The following is a 12,994-nucleotide window of genomic DNA, read 5'->3' as shown; positions in this document are numbered from 1 at the left end:
TTCATCATTGTCATATTGCTTTGCATGATCATGTAGTTGACATCATATTTGTGGCAAAGCCACCGTTCATAATTCTTTCATACATGTCACTCGTGCAACATTGCACATCCCGGTACACCGCCAGAGGCATTCATATAGAGTCATATCTTGTTCTAAGTATCGAGTTGTAATTCTTGAGTTGTAAGTAAATAAAAGTGTGATGATCATCATTATTAGAGCATTGTCCCAGTGAGGAAAGGTTGAGGTAGACTATGATTCCCCCACAAGTTGAGAGGGTTACGACAAAAACTAGATGCACTTCGTGTACAAAATGGACAATCTCTTTCAAAGTATCAGGGTTTCGGACGAAAGCTCATCTGTTACAAAGGGATTTCATTTTTTGAACTTATTTGAACTCCAGACTTTTTGTGTGTTCAAAATGCAACATTCAAAGCCACATCATCAATTTTCAACCCTTTCTGACTTCATTTGTTATTTTTCATGCATTTACTAATTTATTTGCGCTATATGACCCAGAAAATGAAAAGCACTAAAATGAACTCTGAAAAGGTTGAAAGTTGGCATGGTATCATCATTTCACCCATATAGCATGTTCTAAAAAGTTGAGAGGGTTACGGCAAAAACCGAATGCACTTCGTGTACAAAACGGACAATCAGGGTTTTGGACAAAAACTACACATAGCTCCATGCAGTCTACACTATTTCCTTAAGGCCTGAAGCTAAGCAACATGCAGGTGAGCATTGCGCCTCTTTTTTTTAATAACTTATTACAACTCTGGACTTCTTGTGTGTTCAAAATGCAACATTCGAGATATCAGGGTTTCATACGGAAACTCGTCTGTTACAACAGGCATTTCAAATGAACTACAAAAAGGTTGAAAGTTGGCATGGTATCATCATAATAGTTGTAGTGAGAAAGTCTTCACTTTTTTCGGTTGTGTCCTTTGCTTATTGCACCGTAACCATGGATAATCTTCATCGTTTATCAGGATGCTTGGGCCAGCCTTGACTTTGACGGGAGGAATTTCATGAAACTTTTCATAATCTTCGGACATGTCTGTCTTGCCCTCCACTCCCACGATGTCCCTTTTTCCTGAAAGAACTATGTGGTGCTTTGGCTCATCGTATGATGTATTCGCTTCCTTATATTTTCTTTTTCTCGGTTTGGTAGACATGTCCTTCACATAGATAACCTGAGCTACATCATTGGCTAGGACGAACGGTTCGTTATGTACCCAAGATTGTTCAGATCCACTGTTGTCATTCCGAACTGTGGGTCTACCTATACCCGCCCTCCTGACAGATTGACCCATTTGCACTTAAACAAAGGGACCTTAAAATCATGTCCGTAGTCCAGTTCCCATATGTCCACTATGTAACCATAATATGTGTCCTTTCCCCTCTCGGTTGCTGCATCAAAGCGGACAACACTGTTTTGGTTGGTGCTCTTTTGATCTTGGGCGATCGTGTAAAATGTATTCCCATTTATCTCGTATCCTTTGTAAGTCAGTACAGTCGAAGATGGTCCCCTGGACAACGAGTACAGCTCATCACAAACAGTGTTGTCACCTCTGAGACATGTTTCCAACCAACTGCTGAAAGTCCTGATGTGTTAACATGTAATCCAGTCGTCACACTGCTCTGGGTGTTTGGAGCGCAGACTCTTCTTGTGTTCATCGACATACGGGGTCACCAAGATAGAGTTCTGTAGGACTGTGTAGTGTGCTTGAGACCAAGAATGCCCGTCCCTTCATATTATTGAGTCTCCTCCAAGTGTGCCTTTTCCAATCATTCTCCCCTCATACCGCGATTTAGGGAGACCTATCTTCTTAAGGCTAGGAATGAAGTCAACACAAAACCCAATGACATCCTCTATTTGATGGCCCATGGAGATGCTTCCTTCTGGCCTAGTGATGTCTACTACACAACCTTCTTCTTGTAGACGTTGTTGGGCCTCCAAGTGCAGAGGTTTGTAGGACAGTAGCAAATTTCCCTCAAGTGGATGACCTAGGTTTATCAATCCGTAGGAGGCGTAGGATGAAGATGGTCTCTCTCAAGCAACCCTGCAACCAAATAACAAAGAGTCTCTTGTGTCCCCAACACACCCAATACAATGGTAAATTGTATAGGTGCACTAGTTCGGCGAAGAGATGGTGATACAAGTGGTATAAGGATAGTAGATAATAGTTTTTGTAATCTGAAAATATAAAAACAGCAAGGTAGCAAGTGATAAAAGTGAGCGTAAACAGTATTGCAATGATAGGAAATAGGGCCTAGGGTTCATACTTTCGCTAGTTAAGTTCCCTCAACAACAATATCATAATTGGATCACATAACTATCCCTCAACATGCAACAAAGAGTCACTCCAAAGTCAATAATAGCGGAGAATGAACGAAGAGATTATGGTAGGGTGCGAAACCACCTCAAAGTTATTCTTTCCAATCAATCCATTGGGCTATTCCTATAAGTGTCACAAACAGCCCTAGAGTTCGTACTAGAATAACACCTTAAGACAGAAATCAACCAAAACCCTAATGTCACCTAGATACTCCAATGTCACCTCAAGTATCCGTGGGTATGATCATACGATATGCATCACACAATCTCAGATTCATCTAGTAAACCAACACAAAGGACCTCAAAGAGTGCCCCAAAGATTCTACCAGAGAATCACGACGAAAACGTGTGCCAACCCCTATGCATAGGTTCATGGGCGGATCCCGCAAGTTGATCACCAAAACATACATCAAGTGAATCACGTGGCATCCCATTGTCACCATAGATACACACGGCAAGACATACATCAAGTGTTCTCAAATCTTTAAAGACTCAATCTGATAAGATTACTTCAAGGGGAAAACTCAATCCATTACAAGCGAGTAGATGTTGGAAATATGCCCTAGAGGCAATAATAAAATGGTTATTATTGTATTTCCTTGTTCATGATAATTGTCTATTGTTCATGCTATAATTGTATTAACCGGAAACCGTAATACATGTGTGAATACATAGACCACAACATGTCCCAAGTAAGCCTCTAGTTGACTAGCTCGTTGATCAATAGACGGTCATGATTTCTTGACCATGGACATTGGATGTCATTGATAACGGGATCACATCATTAGGAGAATGATGTGATGGACAAGACCCAATCCTAAGCCTAGCACAAGATCGTATAGTTCGTCTGCTAAAGCTTTTCTAATGTCAAGTATCATTTCCTTAGACCATGAGATTGTGCAACTCCCAGATGCCGTAGGAATGCTTTGGGTGTACCAAACGCCACAACGTAACTGGGTGGCTATAAAGGTGGACTACGGGTATCTCCGAAAGTGTCTGTTGGGTTAGCACGAACCGAGACTGGGATTTGTCACTCCGTGTAGACAGAGAGGTATCTCTGGGCCCACTCGGTAGGACATCAAAATAATGTGCACAATGTGACCAAGGAGTTGATCACAGGATGATGTGTTACGGAACGAGTAAAGAGACTTGCCGGTAACGATATTGAACAAGGTATCGGGATACCGACGATCGAATCTCGGGCAAGTACTATACCGGTAGACAAAGGGAATTGCATACGAGATTGACTGAATCCTTGACATCGTGGTTCATCCGATGAAATCATCGTGGAACATGTGGCAGCCAACATGGGTATCCAGATCCCGTTGTTGGTTATTGACCAGAGAGATGTCTCGGTCATGTCTGCATTATTCTCGAGCCCGTAGGGTCTACACACTTAAGGTTCGATGACGCTAGGGTTATAGGGAAAGTATGTACGCGGTTACCGAATGTTTTTTGGAGTCCTGGATGAGATCTCGGACGTCACGAGGAGTTCCGAAATGGTCCGGAGGTGAAGATTGATATAGTCGACGAAGGGTTTTGGAGTCCGGAAGTGTTCCGGAGGTACCGGGTGATGACCAGCATGACCGAAAGGTGTTTCGGGAGCCCCGACAAGTGTTGGGGGGCTTCATGGGCCAAGGGTAGGGGGCAAACCAGCCCACTAAGGGGCTGTGCGCCCCCCTCACCTATTCCCACGTGACCAGGGGGTTTGGGGCGCTACATCTAGGGTTCCCACCTCCTGGCTTGGGGGCCAAGTCACCCAAGGGGGAGATCCCATCTGCCCTGGCCGCCGCCCCCCTAGGGGAAACCCTAGGGCGCCTCCCCTTGCCCTTGCCCCTATATATAGTGGAGGGTTTGGGGCTGCAGAACACACGAGTCTCTCTCGCCCAAGGCGCAGCCCTACCTCTCTCCCTCCTCGTCTCTCGTAGTGATTGGCGAAGCCCTGCAGGAGTACGCGCTCCACCACCACCACCACGCCGTCGTGCTGCTGCTGGACGGAGTCTTCCCCAACCTCTTCCTCTCTCCTTGCGGGATCAAGGCGCGGGAGACATCACTGGGCTGTACGTGTGTTGAACGCGGAGGCGCCGTTGTTCGGCGCTTAGATCGGAATCGACCGCGATCTGAATCGCTGCGTGTACGACTCCACCAACCGCCTTCTTGCAACGCTTCCGCTTAGCGATCTTCAAGGGTATGAAGATGGACTCCCTCTCTCTCGTTGCTAGTATCTCCTAGATTGATCTTGGTGACACGTAGGAAATTTTTTGAATTATTGCTACGATCCCCAACAGTGGTATCATGAGCTAGGTCTATGCGTAGATTATATGCATGAGTAGAACACAAAGTAGTTGTGGGCGATGATTTGTTCAATTTGCTTGCCATTACTAGTCTTATCTTGATTCAGCGGCATTGTGGGATGAAGCGGCCCGGGTGAGACAGGTTCCACCGACTGACATGCACTTGATGCATAAGGTGGCTGTCGGGTGTCTGTCTCTCCCACTTTAGTCGGCTCGGATTCGATGAAAAGGGTCCTTGTGAAGGGTAAATAACAATTGACATATCACCGTTGTGGTTTTGCGTAGGTAAGAAACGTTCTTGCTAGAAACCCATAGCAGCCACGTAAAACATGCAACAACAATTAGAGGACGTCTAACTTGTTTTTGAAGGGTATGCTATGTGATGTGATATGGCCAAAAGGATGTGATGAATGATATATGTGATGTATGATATTGATCATGTTCTTGTAATAGGAATCACGACTTGCATGTCGATGAGTATGACAACCGGCAGGAGCCATAGGAGCTGTCTTAATTTATTTATGAACTGCGTGTCAATGAAAACGCCATGTAATTACTTTAGTTTATTGCTAACCGTTAGCCATAGTAGTAGAAGTAATAGTTGGCGAGGCAACTTCATGAAGACACGATGATGGAGATCATGATGATGGAGATCATGGTGTCATGCCGGTGATGATGGTGTTCATGCCGCGCCTCGAAGATGGGGATCAAAGGCGCAAGATGATATTGGCCATCTAATGTCAGTTTATGATTTGCATGTGATGTTTGTCATGTTTACATCTTATTTGCTTAGAATGACGGTAGCGTAAATAAGATGATCCCTCGCAATAATTTCAAGAAAGTGTTCCCCCTAACTGTGCATCGTTGCTAAGGTCCGTTGTTCTGAAGCACCACGTGATGATTGGGTGTGATAGGTTCTAACATTCGCATACAACGGGTGTAAGTCAGATTTACACACGCAATACACTTAGGTTAACTTGACGAGCCTAGCATGTACATACATGGCCTCGGAACACGGAAGACCGAAAGGTCAAACATGAGTCGTATAGTGGATACGATCAACATGAAGATGTTCACCAATGATGACTAGTCCGTCTCACGTGATGATTGGACATGGCCTAGTTGACTCGGATCATGTATCACTTAGATGACTAGAGGGATGTCTATCTAAGTGGGAGTTCATTGAATAATTTGATTAGATGAACTTAATTATCATGAACATAGTCAAAAGGTCTTTGCAAATTATGTCGTAGCTCACGCTTTGGTTCTACTGTTTTAGATATGTTCCTAGAGAAAATTTAGTTGAGAGTTGACAGTAGCAATTATGCGGACTGGGTCCGTGAACTGAGGATTGTCCTCATTGCTGCACAGAAGGGTTATGTCCTTAATGCACCGCTCAGTGTGTTGAACCTCGAGCATCGTCTGTAGATGTTGGGAAACATTTTACATACACGTTTTGATGACTACGTGATAGTTCAGTACGTAATACTAACGGTTTAGAATTGTGGCACCAAAGACATTTTTGAAACGTCGCAGAACATATGAGATGTTCCAAAGACTGAAATTGGAATTTCAGACTAGTGCCCACGTCAAGAGGTATGAGACCTCTGACAAGTTTCTTAAGCCTGCAAACTAAGGGAGAAAAACTTAATCGTTGAGCATGTGCTCAGATTGTCTGAGTACTGCAATCGCTTGAATCGAGTGGGAGTTAATCTTCCAGATGAGATATTATCGAGGATTATCGATAATTATCGAGGATTATGGTGGAGGGGGGCACCGCACACGGCTAAGAGATCAATGATCAACTGTTGTGTCTATGGGGTGCCCCCTGCCCCCGTATATAAAGGAGCAATGGGGGAGGCGGCCGGCCTAGGAGGAGGGCGTGCCAAGGGGGGAGTCCTACTCCTACCGGGAGTAGGACTCCTCCTTTCCTTGTTGGAGTAGGAGAGAAGGAAAGAGGGGGAGAGGGAGAAGGAAAAGGGGGCTGCACCCCTTGTCCAATTCGGACCAGAAGGGGGGCGCATGCCTCCTTCCTTTTGGCCTCTCTCCTCTATTCCCGTATGGCCCAATAAGGCCCATATACTCCCCGGCGAATTCCCGTAACTCTCCGGTACTCCGAAAAATACCCCAATCACTCGGAACCTTTCCGAAGTCCGAATATAGTCGTCCAATATATTGAGCTTTACGTCTCGACCATTTCGAGACTCCTCGTCATGTCCCCGATCTCATCCGGGACTCTGAATTCCTTCGGTACATCAAAACACATAAACTCATAATGCAACCGTCATCGAACTTTAAACGTGTGCACCCTACGGGTTCGAGAACTATGTACACATGACCGAGACACATCTTCGGTCAATAACCAATAGCGGAACCTGGATGCTCATATTAGCTCCTACATATTCTACGTAGATCTTTATCGGTCAGACCGCATAACAACATACGTTGTTCCCTTTGTCATCGGTATGTTACTTGCCTGAGATTCGATCATCAGTATCTTAATACCTAGTTCAATCTCGTTACCGGCAAGTCTCATTACTCGTTCCGTAATATATCATCCCGCAACTAACTTATTAGTTGCAATGCTTGCAAGGCTTGAGTGATGTGCATTACCGAGAGGGCCCAGAGATACCTCTCCGACAATCGGAGTGACAAATCCTAATCTCGAAATATGCCAACCCAACAAGTACCTTCGGAGACACCTGTAGAGCACCTTTATAATCACCCAGTTACGTTGTGACGTTTGGTAGCACACAAAGTGTTCCTCCGGTAAACGGGAGTTGCATAATCTCATAGTCATAGGAACATGTATAAGTCATGAAGAAAGCAATAGCAACAAACTAAACGATCAAGTGCTATGCTAACGGAATGGGTCAAGTCAATCACATCATTCTCCTAATGATGTGATCCCATTAATCAAATGACAACTCATGTCTATGGTTAGGAAACATAACCATCTTTGATCAACGAGCTAGTCAAGTAGAGGCATACTAGTAACACTCTGGTTGTCTATGTATTCACACATGTATTATGTTTCCGATTAATACAATTCTAGCATGAATAATAAACATTTATCATGATATAAGGAAATAAATAATAACTTTATTATTGCCTCTAGGGCATATTTCCTTCAGTCTCCCACTTGCACTAGAGTCAAAAATCTAGTTCACATCGCCATGTGATTTAATACCAATAGTTCACATCACCATGTGATTAACACCCATAGTTCACATTGACATGTGACCAACACCCAAAGGGTTTACTAGAGTCAATAATCTAGTTCACATCGCTATGTGATTAACACCCAAAGAGTACTGAGGTGTGATCATGTTTTGCTTGTGAGAGAATTTTAGTCAACGGGTCTGCCACATTCAGATCCGTAAGTATTTTGCAAATTTTTATGTTAATAATGCTCTGCATAGAGCTACTCTAGCTAATTGCTCCCACTTTCAATATGTATCCAGATTGAGATTTAGAGTCATCTGGATCAGTGTCAAAATTTGCATCAATGTAACCCTTTACGATGAACCTTTTGTCACTTCCATAATCGAGAAACATATCCTTATTCCACTAAGGATAATTTTGACCAATGTCCAGTGATATACTCCTAGATCACTATTGTACTCCTTTGCCAAACTCAGGGCGGGGTATACAATAGGTCTGGTACACAGCATGATATACTTTATAGAACCTATGGCTGAGGCATAGGGAATGACTTTCATTCTCTCTCTATCTTCTGCCATGGTTGGGTTTTGAGTCTTACTCAACTTCACACCTTGTAACACAGGCAAGAACTCCTTCTTTGACTGTTCCATTTTGAACTACTTCAAAATCTTGTCAAGGTATGTACTCATTGAAAAAACTTCTCAAGCGTCTTGATCTATCTCTATAGATCTTGATGCTCCATATGTAAGCAGCTTCACCGAGGTCTTTCATTGAAAAACTCTTATTCAAGTATCCCTTTATGCTATCCAGAAATTCTATATCATTTCCAATCAATAATATGTCATCCACATATAATATTAGAAATGCTACAGAGCTCCAACTCACTTTCTTGTAAATACAGGCTTCTCCAAAAGTCTGTACAAAACCAAATGCTTTGGTCACACTATCAAAGCGTTTATTCCAACTCCGAAAGGCTTGCACTAGTCCATAAATGGATCGCTGGAGCTTGCACACTTTGTTAGCTCCCTTTGGATCGACAAAACCTTTTGGCTGCATCATATACAACTCTTCTTCCAGAAATCCATTCAGGAATGCAGTTTTAACATCCATTTGCCAAATTTCATAATCATAAAATGCAGCAATTGCTAACATGATTCGGACAGACTTAAGCATCGCTACGGGTGAGAAGGTCTCATCATAGTCAATCCCTTGAACTTGTCGAAAACCTTTTGCAACAAGTCGAGCTTTGTAGACAGTAACATTACCGTCAGCGTCAATCTTCTTCTTGAAGATCCATTTATTCTCAATTGCTTGCCGATCAACTGGAAAGTCAACCAAAGTCCACACTTTGTTCTCATACATGGATCCCATCTCAGATTTCATGGCTTCTAGCCATTTTGCGGAATCTGGGCTCACCATTGCTTCTTCATAGTTCGTAGGTTCATCATGATCTAGTAGCATGACTTCCAGAACAGGATTACCGTACCACTCTGGTGCGGATCTTACTCTGGTTGATCTACGAGGTTCGGTAGTAACTTGATCTTAAGTTTCATGATCATTAGCATTAGCTTCCTCACTAATTGGTGTAGGTGTCACAGAAACCGGTTTCTGTGATGTACTACTTTCCAATAAGGGAGCAGGTACAGTTACCTCATCAAGTTCTACTTTTCTCCCACTCACTTCTTTCGAGAGAAACTCCTTCTCTAGAAAGGATCCATTCTCAGCAATGAATATCTTTCCTTCGGATCTGTGATAGAAGGTGTACCCAACATTTTCTTTTGGGGAATCCTATGAAGACGCACTTCTCCGATTTGGGTTTGAGCTTATCAGGTTGAAACTTTTTCACATAAGAATTGCAACCTCAAACTTTAAGAAATGACAGCTTAGGTTTCTTGCCAAACCATAGTTCATACGGTGTCATCTCAATGGATTTAGATGGTGCCCTATTGAACGTGAATGTAGCTGTCTCTAATGCATAACCTCAAAACTATAGTGGTTAATCGGTAAGAAACATCATAGATGGCACTATATCCAATAATAGTACGGTTATGACGTTCGGACACACCATTATGCTGTGGTGTCCCAGGTGGCACGATTTTGTGAAACTATTCCACATTGTTTTAATTGAAGACCAAACTCATAACTCAAATATTTGTCTCTGCGATCAGATCGTAGAAACTTTATTTTCTTGTCACGATGATTTTCCACTTCACTCTGAAGTTTTTGAACTTTTCAAATGTTTCAGACTTATGTTTCATCAAGTAGATATACCCATATCTGCTCAAATCATCTGTGAAGGTCAGAAAATAACAATACCTGCCGTGAGCCTCAACATTCATCGGACTGCATACATCAGTATGTATTATTTCCAATAAGTCAGTTGCTTGCTCCATTGTTCCGGAGAACGGAGTCCTAGTCATCTTGCCCATGAGGCACGGTTCGCAAGCATCAACTAATTCATAATCAAGTGATTCCGAAAGCCCATCAGCATGGATTTTCTTCATGCGCTTTACACCAATATGACCTAAACGGCAGTGCCACAAATAAGTTGCACTATCATTATTAACTTTGCATCTTTTGGCTTCAATATTATGAGAATGTGTATCACCACAATCGAGATCCAACAAACCATTTTCATTGGGTGTATGACCATAGAAGGTTTTATTCATGTAAACAGAACAACAATTTATTCTCTTACTTAAATGAATAACCGTATTGCAATAAACATGATCAAATCATATTCATGCTCAACGAAAACACCAAATAACACTTATTTAGGTTCAACACTAATCCCGAAAGTATAGGGAGTGTGCGATGGTGATCATATCAATCTTGGAACCACTTCCAACACACATCGTCACTTCACCCTTAACTAGTCTCTGTTCATTCTGCAACTCCCGTTTCGAGTTACTACTCTTGGCAAATGAACCAATATCAAATACCGAGGGGTTGCTACGAACACTAGTAAAATACACATCAATAATCTGTATATCAAATATACCTTTGTTCACTTTGCCATCCTTCTTATCCGCCAAATACTTGGGGCAGTTCCGCTTCCAATGACCAGTCCCTTTGCAGTAGAAGCACTTAGTCTCATGCTTAGGACCAGACTTGGGCTTCTTCACTTGAGCAGCAACTTGCTTGCCATTCTTCTTGAAGTTCCCTTTCTTTCCCTTTGCCCTTTTCTTGAAACTAGTGGTCTTGTTAATCATCAACACTTGATGCTCTTTCTTGATTTCTACCTTCATCGGTTTCATCATCATGAAAAGCTCGGGAATCGTTTTCATCATCCCTTGCATACTATAGTTCATCACGAAGTTCTACTAACTTGGTGATGGTGACTAGAGAATTCTGCCAATCACTATTTTATCTGGAAGATTAACTCCCACTTGATTCAAGCAATTGTAGTACCCAGACAATCTAAACACATGCTCACTGCTTGAGCTATTCTCCTCCATCTTTTAGCTATAGAACTTGTTGGAGACTTCATATCTCTCAACTCGGGTATTTGCTTGAAATATTAACTTCAACTCCTGGAACATCCATATGATCCATGACGTTCAAAACGTCTTTGAAGTCCCGATTCTAAGCTGTTAAGCATGGTGCACTAAACTATCAAGTAGTTATCATATTGAGCTAGCCAAACATTCATGACGTCTGCATCTGCTCCTACAGTAGGTCTGTCACCTAGAGGTGCATTAAGGACATAATTCTTCTGTGCAGCAATGAGGATAAACCTCAGATCATAGATCCAATCCACATCATTGCTACTAACACCTTTCAACTTAGTTTTATCTAGGAACATATCAAAAATAAAACAAAGGAGCTAAACGCGAGCTATTGATCTACAACATAGATATGCTAATACTACCAGGACTAAGTTCATGATAAATCTAAGTTCAATTAATCATATTACTTAAGAACTCCCACTTAGGAAGACATCCCTCTAATCTTCTAAGTGATCACGTGATCCAAATCAACTAAACCATAACCGATCATCACGTGAAATGGAGTAGCTTTCAATGGTGAACATCAATATGTTGATCATATCTACTATATGATTCACGCTCGACCTTTCGGTCTAAGTGTTCCAAGGCCATATCTGCATATGCTAGGCTCGTCAAGTTTAACCTGAGCATTCTACATGTGCAAAACTGGCTTGCACCCGTTGTAGATGGACGTAGAGCTTATCACACCCGATCATCACGTGGTGTCTGGGCACGACGAACTTTGGCAACGGTGCATACTCAGGGAGAAAACTTTTATCTTGAAATTTAGTGAGAGATCATCTTATAATGCTACCGTCAATCAAAGCAAGATAAGATGCATAAAAGATAAACATCACATGCAATCAATATAAGTGATACGATATGGCCATCATCATCTTGTGCTTGTGATCTCCATCTCCAAAGCACCGTCATGATCACCATCGTCACCGGTGCGACACCTTGATCATCATCTAGCATCGTTGTCGTCTCACCAATCTTATGCTTCCACGACTATCGCTACCGCTTAGTGATAAAGTAAAGCATTACAGCGCAATTGCATTGCATACAATAAAACGACAACCATATGGCTCCTCCAGTAGCCGATAACTCGGTTACAAAACATGATCATCTCATACAATAAAATTTAATATCATGTCTTGACCATATCACATCACAACATGCCCTGCAAAAACAAGTTAGACGTCCTCTACTTTGTTGTTGCAAGTTTTATGTGGCTGCTACGGGCTTAGCAAGAACCATTCTTACGTACGCATCAAAACCACAACGATAGTTTGTCAAGTTGGTGCTGTTTTAACCTTCGCAAGGACCGGGCGTAGCCACACTTGGTTCAACTAAAGTTGGAGAAACTGACACCCGCCAGCCACCTATGTGCAAAGCACGTCGGTAGAACCAGTCTCGCATAAGCGTACGCGTAATGTCGGTCCGGGCCGCTTCATCCAACAATACCACCGAACCAAAGTATGGCATGCTGGTAAGCAGTATGACTTATATCGCCCATAACTCACTTGTGTTCTTCTCGTGCACAACATCAACGCATAAAACCTAGGCTCTGATACCACTGTTGGGGAACGTAGTAATTTCAAAAACTTTCCTACGCACACACAAGATCATGGTGATGCATAGCAACGAGAGGGGAGAGTGTTGTCCATGTACCCTTCTAGACCGAAAGCAGAAGCGTTAGCACAACG

The sequence above is a fragment of the Triticum dicoccoides genome, chromosome 5A, assembly GCF_002162155.2.
Source record: "Triticum dicoccoides isolate Atlit2015 ecotype Zavitan chromosome 5A, WEW_v2.0, whole genome shotgun sequence".
Classification (NCBI taxonomy): domain Eukaryota; kingdom Viridiplantae; phylum Streptophyta; class Magnoliopsida; order Poales; family Poaceae; genus Triticum; species Triticum dicoccoides.
This window is presented reverse-complemented; position numbering follows the sequence as displayed.